Below are 12,420 nucleotides of genomic sequence, written 5' to 3' on the forward strand. Positions count from 1 at the left end.
GTTGATTTTAATTTACATATGCAACGTAGCTTTTTCTATATTTTGTTTTGCTGCAATATTATATTTGGGCCCCATTATTTCTTCAACAATTAAACACTTAAAAAAACAAGCTAAATTTGAAAAGTGAAAAAGTGTTGATATTTTAAAGTATCTCTAATCTTGATGTAAATGTGGCTACAGATGGAAGATCTATGAAAACTGCTGTCTAAACTAGCTGTTGCCAGATGATAGAAAAATAACAAATTTAAGTTAAACTTCTGGTGATATTTAGCAAATCATTAAGCATGATTATTTGTGATGCTTATGCAAAACAGGAATAAACATATAAATAACTTTTGTCTAGTTTAATTACTTTATTGGGTAAGTTTTAGATAGTGAAAAGTTTTGCATGTCCACTCCATCAGATATAGTGTAGATGATTTCTATAGGGAACCTTCGATAGCTCAGCTGGTAGAGCGGAGGACTGTAGAGGAGTTTGGTACAGCAATCCTTAGGTCGCTGGTTCAATTCCGGCTCGAAGGAAACAATTTTTTTTTATTATCTTAGATGGCCATTTATGTAATTTTACACATTCTAAACCATGCAAACCATGCAAAACATAAACCCTTCTCCTAATTATGTTAAAATAAACACTTTAACACATGTGAGGTAGTTGTGGCCGAGTGGTTAAGGCGATGGACTAGAAATCCATTGGGGTCTCCCCGCGTAGGTTCAAATCCTGCCGACTACGTGCAGATTGATGTTTTCTTTTTCTTCAAATTTTACCAAATCTTGCAGCTAGTGATGCTAAGAGTGAGAACAGGCATTAGTGCATCAAAATATTTGGGATGCCAGTCTGTTCTCTTTTTTATCTTTCATACATTTTCTTCCATTCATTGAGCCTAAGCCCAGTCACTCTTAGCAGCCACACTGATTACCTTTTATTTATTTGGAAATGCATATTCAATGTCAACATTGAAAGAAATGTTTGTATATCTAGCAAAATATCAAAGACATTTGGCACACTAGAAGGTGCAAAATTAAGATCAATTGTTAGGAGATTAATCTGTTAATCTGTGAGTTCTAAGGTAGATACAAGACAAATTGTGTTTTGATATGGCATATTTTTGATTAGTTGATTTTAATTTACATAAAGAAATTAGCTTTCCATATTTTGGTTTGCTGCAAGATTATATTTGGGCTCCATTATTTCTTGAACAATTAAACAGTTAAAAAAACAAGCTAAATTTGAAAAGTGAAAAAGTGTTGATGTTTTAAAGCTATATCTAGCAAAATATCAAATACATTTGGTCATTAGAATGTGCAAAATTAAGCCCAATTGTTAGTAGATAAATCTGTTAATTTGTGAGTTCTAAGGTAGATACGATTTTGATATGGCATATTTTTGATTAGTTGATTTTAATTTACATATGCAACGTAGCTTTTTCTATATTTTGTTTTGCTGCAATATTATATTTGGGCCCCATTATTTCTTCAACAATTAAACACTTAAAAAAACAAGCTAAATTTGAAAAGTGAAAAAGTGTTGATATTTTAAAGTATCTCTAATCTTGATGTAAATGTGGCTACAGATGGAAGATCTATGAAAACTGCTGTCTAAACTAGCTGTTGCCAGATGATAGAAAAATAACAAATTTAAGTTAAACTTCTGGTGATATTTAGCAAATCATTAAGCATGATTATTTGTGATGCTTATGCAAAACAGGAATAAACATATAAATAACTTTTGTCTAGTTTAATTACTTTATTGGGTAAGTTTTAGATAGTGAAAAGTTTTACATGTCCACTCCATCAGATATAGTGTAGATGATTTCTATAGGGAACCTTCGATAGCTCAGCTGGTAGAGCGGAGGACTGTAGAGGAGTTTGGTACAGCAATCCTTAGGTCGCTGGTTCAATTCCGGCTCGAAGGAAACAATTTTTTTTTATTATCTTAGATGGCCATTTATGTAATTTTACACATTCTAAACCATGCAAACCATGCAAAACATAAACCCTTCTCCTAATTATGTTAAAATAAACACTTTAACACATGTGAGGTAGTTGTGGCCGAGTGGTTAAGGCGATGGACTAGAAATCCATTGGGGTCTCCCCGCGTAGGTTCAAATCCTGCCGACTACGTGCAGATTGATGTTTTATTTTTCTTCAAATTTTACCAAATCTTGCAGCTAGTGATGCTAAGAGTGAGAACAGGCATTAGTGCATCAAAATATTTGGGATGCCAGTCTGTTCTCTTTTTTATCTTTCACACATTTTCTTCCATTCATTGAGCCTAAGCCCAGTCACTCTTAGCAGCCACACTGATTACCTTTTATTTATTTGGAAATGCATATTCAATGTCAACATTGAAAGAAATGTTTGTATATCTAGCAAAATATCAAAGACATTTGGCACACTAGAAGGTGCAAAATTAAGATCAATTGTTAGGAGATTAATCTGTTAATCTGTGAGTTCTAAGGTAGATACAAGACAAATTGTGTTTTGATATGGCATATTTTTGATTAGTTGATTTTAATTTACATAAAGAAATTAGCTTTCCATATTTTGGTTTGCTGCAAGATTATATTTGGGCTCCATTATTTCTTGAACAATTAAACAGTTAAAAAAACAAGCTAAATTTGAAAAGTGAAAAAGTGTTGATGTTTTAAAGCTATATCTAGCAAAATATCAAATACATTTGGTCATTAGAATGTGCAAAATTAAGCCCAATTGTTAGTAGATAAATCTGTTAATTTGTGAGTTCTAAGGTAGATACGATTTTGATATGGCATATTTTTGATTAGTTGATTTTAATTTACATATGCAACGTAGCTTTTTCTATATTTTGTTTTGCTGCAATATTATATTTGGGCCCCATTATTTCTTCAACAATTAAACACTTAAAAAAACAAGCTAAATTTGAAAAGTGAAAAAGTGTTGATATTTTAAAGTATCTCTAATCTTGATGTAAATGTGGCTACAGATGGAAGATCTATGAAAACTGCTGTCTAAACTAGCTGTTGCCAGATGATAGAAAAATAACAAATTTAAGTTAAACTTCTGGTGATATTTAGCAAATCATTAAGCATGATTATTTGTGATGCTTATGCAAAACAGGAATAAACATATAAATAACTTTTGTCTAGTTTAATTACTTTATTGGGTAAGTTTTAGATAGTGAAAAGTTTTGCATGTCCACTCCATCAGATATAGTGTAGATGATTTCTATAGGGAACCTTCGATAGCTCAGCTGGTAGAGCGGAGGACTGTAGAGGAGTTTGGTACAGCAATCCTTAGGTCGCTGGTTCAATTCCGGCTCGAAGGAAACAATTTTTTTTTATTATCTTAGATGGCCATTTATGTAATTTTACACATTCTAAACCATGCAAACCATGCAAAACATAAACCCTTCTCCTAATTATGTTAAAATAAACACTTTAACACATGTGAGGTAGTTGTGGCCGAGTCGTTAAGGCGATGGACTAGAAATCCATTGGGGTCTCCCCGCGTAGGTTCAAATCCTGCCGACTACGTGCAGATTGATGTTTTCTTTTTCTTCAAATTTTACCAAATCTTGCAGCTAGTGATGCTAAGAGTGAGAACAGGCATTAGTGCATCAAAATATTTGGGATGCCAGTCTGTTCTCTTTTTTATCTTTCACACATTTTCTTCCATTCATTGAGCCTAAGCCCAGTCACTCTTAGCAGCCACACTGATTACCTTTTATTTATTTGGAAATGCATATTCAATGTCAACATTGAAAGAAATGTTTGTATATCTAGCAAAATATCAAAGACATTTGGCACACTAGAAGGTGCAAAATTAAGATCAATTGTTAGGAGATTAATCTGTTAATCTGTGAGTTCTAAGGTAGATACAAGACAAATTGTGTTTTGATATGGCATATTTTTGATTAGTTGATTTTAATTTACATAAAGAAATTAGCTTTCCATATTTTGGTTTGCTGCAAGATTATATTTGGGCTCCATTATTTCTTGAACAATTAAACAGTTAAAAAAACAAGCTAAATTTGAAAAGTGAAAAAGTGTTGATGTTTTAAAGCTATATCTAGCAAAATATCAAATACATTTGGTCATTAGAATGTGCAAAATTAAGCCCAATTGTTAGTAGATAAATCTGTTAATTTGTGAGTTCTAAGGTAGATACGATTTTGATATGGCATATTTTTGATTAGTTGATTTTAATTTACATATGCAACGTAGCTTTTTCTATATTTTGTTTTGCTGCAATATTATATTTGGGCCCCATTATTTCTTCAACAATTAAACACTTAAAAAAACAAGCTAAATTTGAAAAGTGAAAAAGTGTTGATATTTTAAAGTATCTCTAATCTTGATGTAAATGTGGCTACAGATGGAAGATCTATGAAAACTGCTGTCTAAACTAGCTGTTGCCAGATGATAGAAAAATAACAAATTTAAGTTAAACTTCTGGTGATATTTAGCAAATCATTAAGCATGATTATTTGTGATGCTTATGCAAAACAGGAATAAACATATAAATAACTTTTGTCTAGTTTAATTACTTTATTGGGTAAGTTTTAGATAGTGAAAAGTTTTGCATGTCCACTCCATCAGATATAGTGTAGATGATTTCTATAGGGAACCTTCGATAGCTCAGCTGGTAGAGCGGAGGACTGTAGAGGAGTTTGGTACAGCAATCCTTAGGTCGCTGGTTCAATTCCGGCTCGAAGGAAACAATTTTTTTTTATTATCTTAGATGGCCATTTATGTAATTTTACACATTCTAAACCATGCAAACCATGCAAAACATAAACCCTTCTCCTAATTATGTTAAAATAAACACTTTAACACATGTGAGGTAGTTGTGGCCGAGTCGTTAAGGCGATGGACTAGAAATCCATTGGGGTCTCCCCGCGTAGGTTCAAATCCTGCCGACTACGTGCAGATTGATGTTTTCTTTTTCTTCAAATTTTACCAAATCTTGCAGCTAGTGATGCTAAGAGTGAGAACAGGCATTAGTGCATCAAAATATTTGGGATGCCAGTCTGTTCTCTTTTTTATCTTTCACACATTTTCTTCCATTCATTGAGCCTAAGCCCAGTCACTCTTAGCAGCCACACTGATTACCTTTTATTTATTTGGAAATGCATATTCAATGTCAACATTGAAAGAAATGTTTGTATATCTAGCAAAATATCAAAGACATTTGGCACACTAGAAGGTGCAAAATTAAGATCAATTGTTAGGAGATTAATCTGTTAATCTGTGAGTTCTAAGGTAGATACAAGACAAATTGTGTTTTGATATGGCATATTTTTGATTAGTTGATTTTAATTTACATAAAGAAATTAGCTTTCCATATTTTGGTTTGCTGCAAGATTATATTTGGGCTCCATTATTTCTTGAACAATTAAACAGTTAAAAAAACAAGCTAAATTTGAAAAGTGAAAAAGTGTTGATGTTTTAAAGCTATATCTAGCAAAATATCAAATACATTTGGTCATTAGAATGTGCAAAATTAAGCCCAATTGTTAGTAGATAAATCTGTTAATTTGTGAGTTCTAAGGTAGATACGATTTTGATATGGCATATTTTTGATTAGTTGATTTTAATTTACATATGCAACGTAGCTTTTTCTATATTTTGTTTTGCTGCAATATTATATTTGGGCCCCATTATTTCTTCAACAATTAAACACTTAAAAAAACAAGCTAAATTTGAAAAGTGAAAAAGTGTTGATATTTTAAAGTATCTCTAATCTTGATGTAAATGTGGCTACAGATGGAAGATCTATGAAAACTGCTGTCTAAACTAGCTGTTGCCAGATGATAGAAAAATAACAAATTTAAGTTAAACTTCTGGTGATATTTAGCAAATCATTAAGCATGATTATTTGTGATGCTTATGCAAAACAGGAATAAACATATAAATAACTTTTGTCTAGTTTAATTACTTTATTGGGTAAGTTTTAGATAGTGAAAAGTTTTGCATGTCCACTCCATCAGATATAGTGTAGATGATTTCTATAGGGAACCTTCGATAGCTCAGCTGGTAGAGCGGAGGACTGTAGAGGAGTTTGGTACAGCAATCCTTAGGTCGCTGGTTCAATTCCGGCTCGAAGGAAACAATTTTTTTTTATTATCTTAGATGGCCATTTATGTAATTTTACACATTCTAAACCATGCAAACCATGCAAAACATAAACCCTTCTCCTAATTATGTTAAAATAAACACTTTAACACATGTGAGGTAGTTGTGGCCGAGTGGTTAAGGCGATGGACTAGAAATCCATTGGGGTCTCCCCGCGTAGGTTCAAATCCTGCCGACTACGTGCAGATTGATGTTTTCTTTTTCTTCAAATTTTACCAAATCTTGCAGCTAGTGATGCTAAGAGTGAGAACAGGCATTAGTACATCAAAATATTTGGGATGCCAGTCTGTTCTCTTTTTTATCTTTCACACATTTTCTTCCATTCATTGAGCCTAAGCCCAGTCACTCTTAGCAGCCACACTGATTACCTTTTATTTATTTGGAAATGCATATTCAATGTCAACATTGAAAGAAATGTTTGTATATCTAGCAAAATATCAAAGACATTTGGCACACTAGAAGGTGCAAAATTAAGATCAATTGTTAGGAGATTAATCTGTTAATCTGTGAGTTCTAAGGTAGATACAAGACAAATTGTGTTTTGATATGGCATATTTTTGATTAGTTGATTTTAATTTACATAAAGAAATTAGCTTTCCATATTTTGGTTTGCTGCAAGATTATATTTGGGCTCCATTATTTCTTGAACAATTAAACAGTTAAAAAAACAAGCTAAATTTGAAAAGTGAAAAAGTGTTGATGTTTTAAAGCTATATCTAGCAAAATATCAAATACATTTGGTCATTAGAATGTGCAAAATTAAGCCCAATTGTTAGTAGATAAATCTGTTAATTTGTGAGTTCTAAGGTAGATACGATTTTGATATGGCATATTTTTGATTAGTTGATTTTAATTTACATATGCAACGTAGCTTTTTCTATATTTTGTTTTGCTGCAATATTATATTTGGGCCCCATTATTTCTTCAACAATTAAACACTTAAAAAAACAAGCTAAATTTGAAAAGTGAAAAAGTGTTGATATTTTAAAGTATCTCTAATCTTGATGTAAATGTGGCTACAGATGGAAGATCTATGAAAACTGCTGTCTAAACTAGCTGTTGCCAGATGATAGAAAAATAACAAATTTAAGTTAAACTTCTGGTGATATTTAGCAAATCATTAAGCATGATTATTTGTGATGCTTATGCAAAACAGGAATAAACATATAAATAACTTTTGTCTAGTTTAATTACTTTATTGGGTAAGTTTTAGATAGTGAAAAGTTTTGCATGTCCACTCCATCAGATATAGTGTAGATGATTTCTATAGGGAACCTTCGATAGCTCAGCTGGTAGAGCGGAGGACTGTAGAGGAGTTTGGTACAGCAATCCTTAGGTCGCTGGTTCAATTCCGGCTCGAAGGAAACAATTTTTTTTTATTATCTTAGATGGCCATTTATGTAATTTTACACATTCTAAACCATGCAAACCATGCAAAACATAAACCCTTCTCCTAATTATGTTAAAATAAACACTTTAACACATGTGAGGTAGTTGTGGCCGAGTCGTTAAGGCGATGGACTAGAAATCCATTGGGGTCTCCCCGCGTAGGTTCAAATCCTGCCGACTACGTGCAGATTGATGTTTTCTTTTTCTTCAAATTTTACCAAATCTTGCAGCTAGTGATGCTAAGAGTGAGAACAGGCATTAGTGCATCAAAATATTTGGGATGCCAGTCTGTTCTCTTTTTTATCTTTCACACATTTTCTTCCATTCATTGAGCCTAAGCCCAGTCACTCTTAGCAGCCACACTGATTACCTTTTATTTATTTGGAAATGCATATTCAATGTCAACATTGAAAGAAATGTTTGTATATCTAGCAAAATATCAAAGACATTTGGCACACTAGAAGGTGCAAAATTAAGATCAATTGTTAGGAGATTAATCTGTTAATCTGTGAGTTCTAAGGTAGATACAAGACAAATTGTGTTTTGATATGGCATATTTTTGATTAGTTGATTTTAATTTACATAAAGAAATTAGCTTTCCATATTTTGGTTTGCTGCAAGATTATATTTGGGCTCCATTATTTCTTGAACAATTAAACAGTTAAAAAAACAAGCTAAATTTGAAAAGTGAAAAAGTGTTGATGTTTTAAAGCTATATCTAGCAAAATATCAAATACATTTGGTCATTAGAATGTGCAAAATTAAGCCCAATTGTTAGTAGATAAATCTGTTAATTTGTGAGTTCTAAGGTAGATACGATTTTGATATGGCATATTTTTGATTAGTTGATTTTAATTTACATATGCAACGTAGCTTTTTCTATATTTTGTTTTGCTGCAATATTATATTTGGGCCCCATTATTTCTTCAACAATTAAACACTTAAAAAAACAAGCTAAATTTGAAAAGTGAAAAAGTGTTGATATTTTAAAGTATCTCTAATCTTGATGTAAATGTGGCTACAGATGGAAGATCTATGAAAACTGCTGTCTAAACTAGCTGTTGCCAGATGATAGAAAAATAACAAATTTAAGTTAAACTTCTGGTGATATTTAGCAAATCATTAAGCATGATTATTTGTGATGCTTATGCAAAACAGGAATAAACATATAAATAACTTTTGTCTAGTTTAATTACTTTATTGGGTAAGTTTTAGATAGTGAAAAGTTTTGCATGTCCACTCCATCAGATATAGTGTAGATGATTTCTATAGGGAACCTTCGATAGCTCAGCTGGTAGAGCGGAGGACTGTAGAGGAGTTTGGTACAGCAATCCTTAGGTCGCTGGTTCAATTCCGGCTCGAAGGAAACAATTTTTTTTTATTATCTTAGATGGCCATTTATGTAATTTTACACATTCTAAACCATGCAAACCATGCAAAACATAAACCCTTCTCCTAATTATGTTAAAATAAACACTTTAACACATGTGAGGTAGTTGTGGCCGAGTCGTTAAGGCGATGGACTAGAAATCCATTGGGGTCTCCCCGCGTAGGTTCAAATCCTGCCGACTACGTGCAGATTGATGTTTTCTTTTTCTTCAAATTTTACCAAATCTTGCAGCTAGTGATGCTAAGAGTGAGAACAGGCATTAGTGCATCAAAATATTTGGGATGCCAGTCTGTTCTCTTTTTTATCTTTCACACATTTTCTTCCATTCATTGAGCCTAAGCCCAGTCACTCTTAGCAGCCACACTGATTACCTTTTATTTATTTGGAAATGCATATTCAATGTCAACATTGAAAGAAATGTTTGTATATCTAGCAAAATATCAAAGACATTTGGCACACTAGAAGGTGCAAAATTAAGATCAATTGTTAGGAGATTAATCTGTTAATCTGTGAGTTCTAAGGTAGATACAAGACAAATTGTGTTTTGATATGGCATATTTTTGATTAGTTGATTTTAATTTACATAAAGAAATTAGCTTTCCATATTTTGGTTTGCTGCAAGATTATATTTGGGCTCCATTATTTCTTGAACAATTAAACAGTTAAAAAAACAAGCTAAATTTGAAAAGTGAAAAAGTGTTGATGTTTTAAAGCTATATCTAGCAAAATATCAAATACATTTGGTCATTAGAATGTGCAAAATTAAGCCCAATTGTTAGTAGATAAATCTGTTAATTTGTGAGTTCTAAGGTAGATACGATTTTGATATGGCATATTTTTGATTAGTTGATTTTAATTTACATATGCAACGTAGCTTTTTCTATATTTTGTTTTGCTGCAATATTATATTTGGGCCCCATTATTTCTTCAACAATTAAACACTTAAAAAAACAAGCTAAATTTGAAAAGTGAAAAAGTGTTGATATTTTAAAGTATCTCTAATCTTGATGTAAATGTGGCTACAGATGGAAGATCTATGAAAACTGCTGTCTAAACTAGCTGTTGCCAGATGATAGAAAAATAACAAATTTAAGTTAAACTTCTGGTGATATTTAGCAAATCATTAAGCATGATTATTTGTGATGCTTATGCAAAACAGGAATAAACATATAAATAACTTTTGTCTAGTTTAATTACTTTATTGGGTAAGTTTTAGATAGTGAAAAGTTTTGCATGTCCACTCCATCAGATATAGTGTAGATGATTTCTATAGGGAACCTTCGATAGCTCAGCTGGTAGAGCGGAGGACTGTAGAGGAGTTTGGTACAGCAATCCTTAGGTCGCTGGTTCAATTCCGGCTCGAAGGAAACAATTTTTTTTTATTATCTTAGATGGCCATTTATGTAATTTTACACATTCTAAACCATGCAAACCATGCAAAACATAAACCCTTCTCCTAATTATGTTAAAATAAACACTTTAACACATGTGAGGTAGTTGTGGCCGAGTGGTTAAGGCGATGGACTAGAAATCCATTGGGGTCTCCCCGCGTAGGTTCAAATCCTGCCGACTACGTGCAGATTGATGTTTTCTTTTTCTTCAAATTTTACCAAATCTTGCAGCTAGTGATGCTAAGAGTGAGAACAGGCATTAGTACATCAAAATATTTGGGATGCCAGTCTGTTCTCTTTTTTATCTTTCACACATTTTCTTCCATTCATTGAGCCTAAGCCCAGTCACTCTTAGCAGCCACACTGATTACCTTTTATTTATTTGGAAATGCATATTCAATGTCAACATTGAAAGAAATGTTTGTATATCTAGCAAAATATCAAAGACATTTGGCACACTAGAAGGTGCAAAATTAAGATCAATTGTTAGGAGATTAATCTGTTAATCTGTGAGTTCTAAGGTAGATACAAGACAAATTGTGTTTTGATATGGCATATTTTTGATTAGTTGATTTTAATTTACATAAAGAAATTAGCTTTCCATATTTTGGTTTGCTGCAAGATTATATTTGGGCTCCATTATTTCTTGAACAATTAAACAGTTAAAAAAACAAGCTAAATTTGAAAAGTGAAAAAGTGTTGATGTTTTAAAGCTATATCTAGCAAAATATCAAATACATTTGGTCATTAGAATGTGCAAAATTAAGCCCAATTGTTAGTAGATAAATCTGTTAATTTGTGAGTTCTAAGGTAGATACGATTTTGATATGGCATATTTTTGATTAGTTGATTTTAATTTACATATGCAACGTAGCTTTTTCTATATTTTGTTTTGCTGCAATATTATATTTGGGCCCCATTATTTCTTCAACAATTAAACACTTAAAAAAACAAGCTAAATTTGAAAAGTGAAAAAGTGTTGATATTTTAAAGTATCTCTAATCTTGATGTAAATGTGGCTACAGATGGAAGATCTATGAAAACTGCTGTCTAAACTAGCTGTTGCCAGATGATAGAAAAATAACAAATTTAAGTTAAACTTCTGGTGATATTTAGCAAATCATTAAGCATGATTATTTGTGATGCTTATGCAAAACAGGAATAAACATATAAATAACTTTTGTCTAGTTTAATTACTTTACTGGGTAAGTTTTAGATAGTGAAAAGTTTTGCATGTCCACTCCATCAGATATAGTGTAGATGATTTCTATAGGGAACCTTCGATAGCTCAGCTGGTAGAGCGGAGGACTGTAGAGGAGTTTGGTACAGCAATCCTTAGGTCGCTGGTTCAATTCCGGCTCGAAGGAAACAATTTTTTTTTATTATCTTAGATGGCCATTTATGTAATTTTACACATTCTAAACCATGCAAACCATGCAAAACATAAACCCTTCTCCTAATTATGTTAAAATAAACACTTTAACACATGTGAGGTAGTTGTGGCCGAGTGGTTAAGGCGATGGACTAGAAATCCATTGGGGTCTCCCCGCGTAGGTTCAAATCCTGCCGACTACGTGCAGATTGATGTTTTCTTTTTCTTCAAATTTTACCAAATCTTGCAGCTAGTGATGCTAAGAGTGAGAACAGGCATTAGTACATCAAAATATTTGGGATGCCAGTCTGTTCTCTTTTTTATCTTTCACACATTTTCTTCCATTCATTGAGCCTAAGCCCAGTCACTCTTAGCAGCCACACTGATTACCTTTTATTTATTTGGAAATGCATATTCAATGTCAACATTGAAAGAAATGTTTGTATATCTAGCAAAATATCAAAGACATTTGGCACACTAGAAGGTGCAAAATTAAGATCAATTGTTAGGAGATTAATCTGTTAATCTGTGAGTTCTAAGGTAGATACAAGACAAATTGTGTTTTGATATGGCATATTTTTGATTAGTTGATTTTAATTTACATAAAGAAATTAGCTTTCCATATTTTGGTTTGCTGCAAGATTATATTTGGGCTCCATTATTTCTTGAACAATTAAACAGTTAAAAAAACAAGCTAAATTTGAAAAGTGAAAAAGTGTTGATGTTTTAAAGCTATATCTAGCAAAATATCAAATACATTTGGTC

At 32.2% G+C, this 12,420-nt stretch overlaps 18 non-coding genes across 18 annotated transcripts; all 18 read left to right on the top strand.

The window, feature by feature from the left end:
• Positions 1-432: 432 nt before the first annotated feature.
• Positions 433-522, top strand: TRNAY-GUA (transfer RNA tyrosine (anticodon GUA)). The gene is given in 2 exon segments: positions 433-469; positions 487-522. It is a non-coding gene; the product is annotated as a tRNA-Tyr (tRNA).
• Positions 523-648: 126 nt separating this feature from the next.
• On the top strand, positions 649-730 carry TRNAS-AGA (transfer RNA serine (anticodon AGA)). Its single transcript has one exon. It is a non-coding gene; the product is annotated as a tRNA-Ser (tRNA).
• Positions 731-1,823: 1,093 nt separating this feature from the next.
• On the top strand, positions 1,824-1,913 carry TRNAY-GUA (transfer RNA tyrosine (anticodon GUA)). Its single transcript is given in 2 exon segments — positions 1,824-1,860; positions 1,878-1,913. It is a non-coding gene; the product is annotated as a tRNA-Tyr (tRNA).
• A 126-nt stretch (positions 1,914-2,039) lies between these two features.
• On the top strand, positions 2,040-2,121 carry TRNAS-AGA (transfer RNA serine (anticodon AGA)). Its single transcript has one exon. It is a non-coding gene; the product is annotated as a tRNA-Ser (tRNA).
• A 1,093-nt stretch (positions 2,122-3,214) lies between these two features.
• TRNAY-GUA (transfer RNA tyrosine (anticodon GUA)) lies at positions 3,215-3,304 on the top strand. The gene is given in 2 exon segments: positions 3,215-3,251; positions 3,269-3,304. It is a non-coding gene; the product is annotated as a tRNA-Tyr (tRNA).
• A 126-nt stretch (positions 3,305-3,430) lies between these two features.
• On the top strand, positions 3,431-3,512 carry TRNAS-AGA (transfer RNA serine (anticodon AGA)). The gene has a single exon. It is a non-coding gene; the product is annotated as a tRNA-Ser (tRNA).
• Positions 3,513-4,605: 1,093 nt separating this feature from the next.
• Positions 4,606-4,695, top strand: TRNAY-GUA (transfer RNA tyrosine (anticodon GUA)). The gene is given in 2 exon segments: positions 4,606-4,642; positions 4,660-4,695. It is a non-coding gene; the product is annotated as a tRNA-Tyr (tRNA).
• Positions 4,696-4,821: 126 nt separating this feature from the next.
• On the top strand, positions 4,822-4,903 carry TRNAS-AGA (transfer RNA serine (anticodon AGA)). The gene has a single exon. It is a non-coding gene; the product is annotated as a tRNA-Ser (tRNA).
• Positions 4,904-5,996: 1,093 nt separating this feature from the next.
• TRNAY-GUA (transfer RNA tyrosine (anticodon GUA)) lies at positions 5,997-6,086 on the top strand. Its single transcript is given in 2 exon segments — positions 5,997-6,033; positions 6,051-6,086. It is a non-coding gene; the product is annotated as a tRNA-Tyr (tRNA).
• A 126-nt stretch (positions 6,087-6,212) lies between these two features.
• On the top strand, positions 6,213-6,294 carry TRNAS-AGA (transfer RNA serine (anticodon AGA)). Its single transcript has one exon. It is a non-coding gene; the product is annotated as a tRNA-Ser (tRNA).
• A 1,093-nt stretch (positions 6,295-7,387) lies between these two features.
• TRNAY-GUA (transfer RNA tyrosine (anticodon GUA)) lies at positions 7,388-7,477 on the top strand. Its single transcript is given in 2 exon segments — positions 7,388-7,424; positions 7,442-7,477. It is a non-coding gene; the product is annotated as a tRNA-Tyr (tRNA).
• Positions 7,478-7,603: 126 nt separating this feature from the next.
• Positions 7,604-7,685, top strand: TRNAS-AGA (transfer RNA serine (anticodon AGA)). Its single transcript has one exon. It is a non-coding gene; the product is annotated as a tRNA-Ser (tRNA).
• Positions 7,686-8,778: 1,093 nt separating this feature from the next.
• TRNAY-GUA (transfer RNA tyrosine (anticodon GUA)) lies at positions 8,779-8,868 on the top strand. The gene is given in 2 exon segments: positions 8,779-8,815; positions 8,833-8,868. It is a non-coding gene; the product is annotated as a tRNA-Tyr (tRNA).
• A 126-nt stretch (positions 8,869-8,994) lies between these two features.
• TRNAS-AGA (transfer RNA serine (anticodon AGA)) lies at positions 8,995-9,076 on the top strand. Its single transcript has one exon. It is a non-coding gene; the product is annotated as a tRNA-Ser (tRNA).
• Positions 9,077-10,169: 1,093 nt separating this feature from the next.
• On the top strand, positions 10,170-10,259 carry TRNAY-GUA (transfer RNA tyrosine (anticodon GUA)). The gene is given in 2 exon segments: positions 10,170-10,206; positions 10,224-10,259. It is a non-coding gene; the product is annotated as a tRNA-Tyr (tRNA).
• A 126-nt stretch (positions 10,260-10,385) lies between these two features.
• Positions 10,386-10,467, top strand: TRNAS-AGA (transfer RNA serine (anticodon AGA)). The gene has a single exon. It is a non-coding gene; the product is annotated as a tRNA-Ser (tRNA).
• Positions 10,468-11,560: 1,093 nt separating this feature from the next.
• TRNAY-GUA (transfer RNA tyrosine (anticodon GUA)) lies at positions 11,561-11,650 on the top strand. The gene is given in 2 exon segments: positions 11,561-11,597; positions 11,615-11,650. It is a non-coding gene; the product is annotated as a tRNA-Tyr (tRNA).
• Positions 11,651-11,776: 126 nt separating this feature from the next.
• TRNAS-AGA (transfer RNA serine (anticodon AGA)) lies at positions 11,777-11,858 on the top strand. The gene has a single exon. It is a non-coding gene; the product is annotated as a tRNA-Ser (tRNA).
• The last annotated feature ends 562 nt before the right edge of the window (positions 11,859-12,420 follow it).

This window comes from Taudactylus pleione, unplaced genomic scaffold (assembly GCF_031769625.1).
Source record: "Taudactylus pleione unplaced genomic scaffold, aTauple2 ptg000050l, whole genome shotgun sequence".
Taxonomy (NCBI): domain Eukaryota; kingdom Metazoa; phylum Chordata; class Amphibia; order Anura; family Myobatrachidae; genus Taudactylus; species Taudactylus pleione.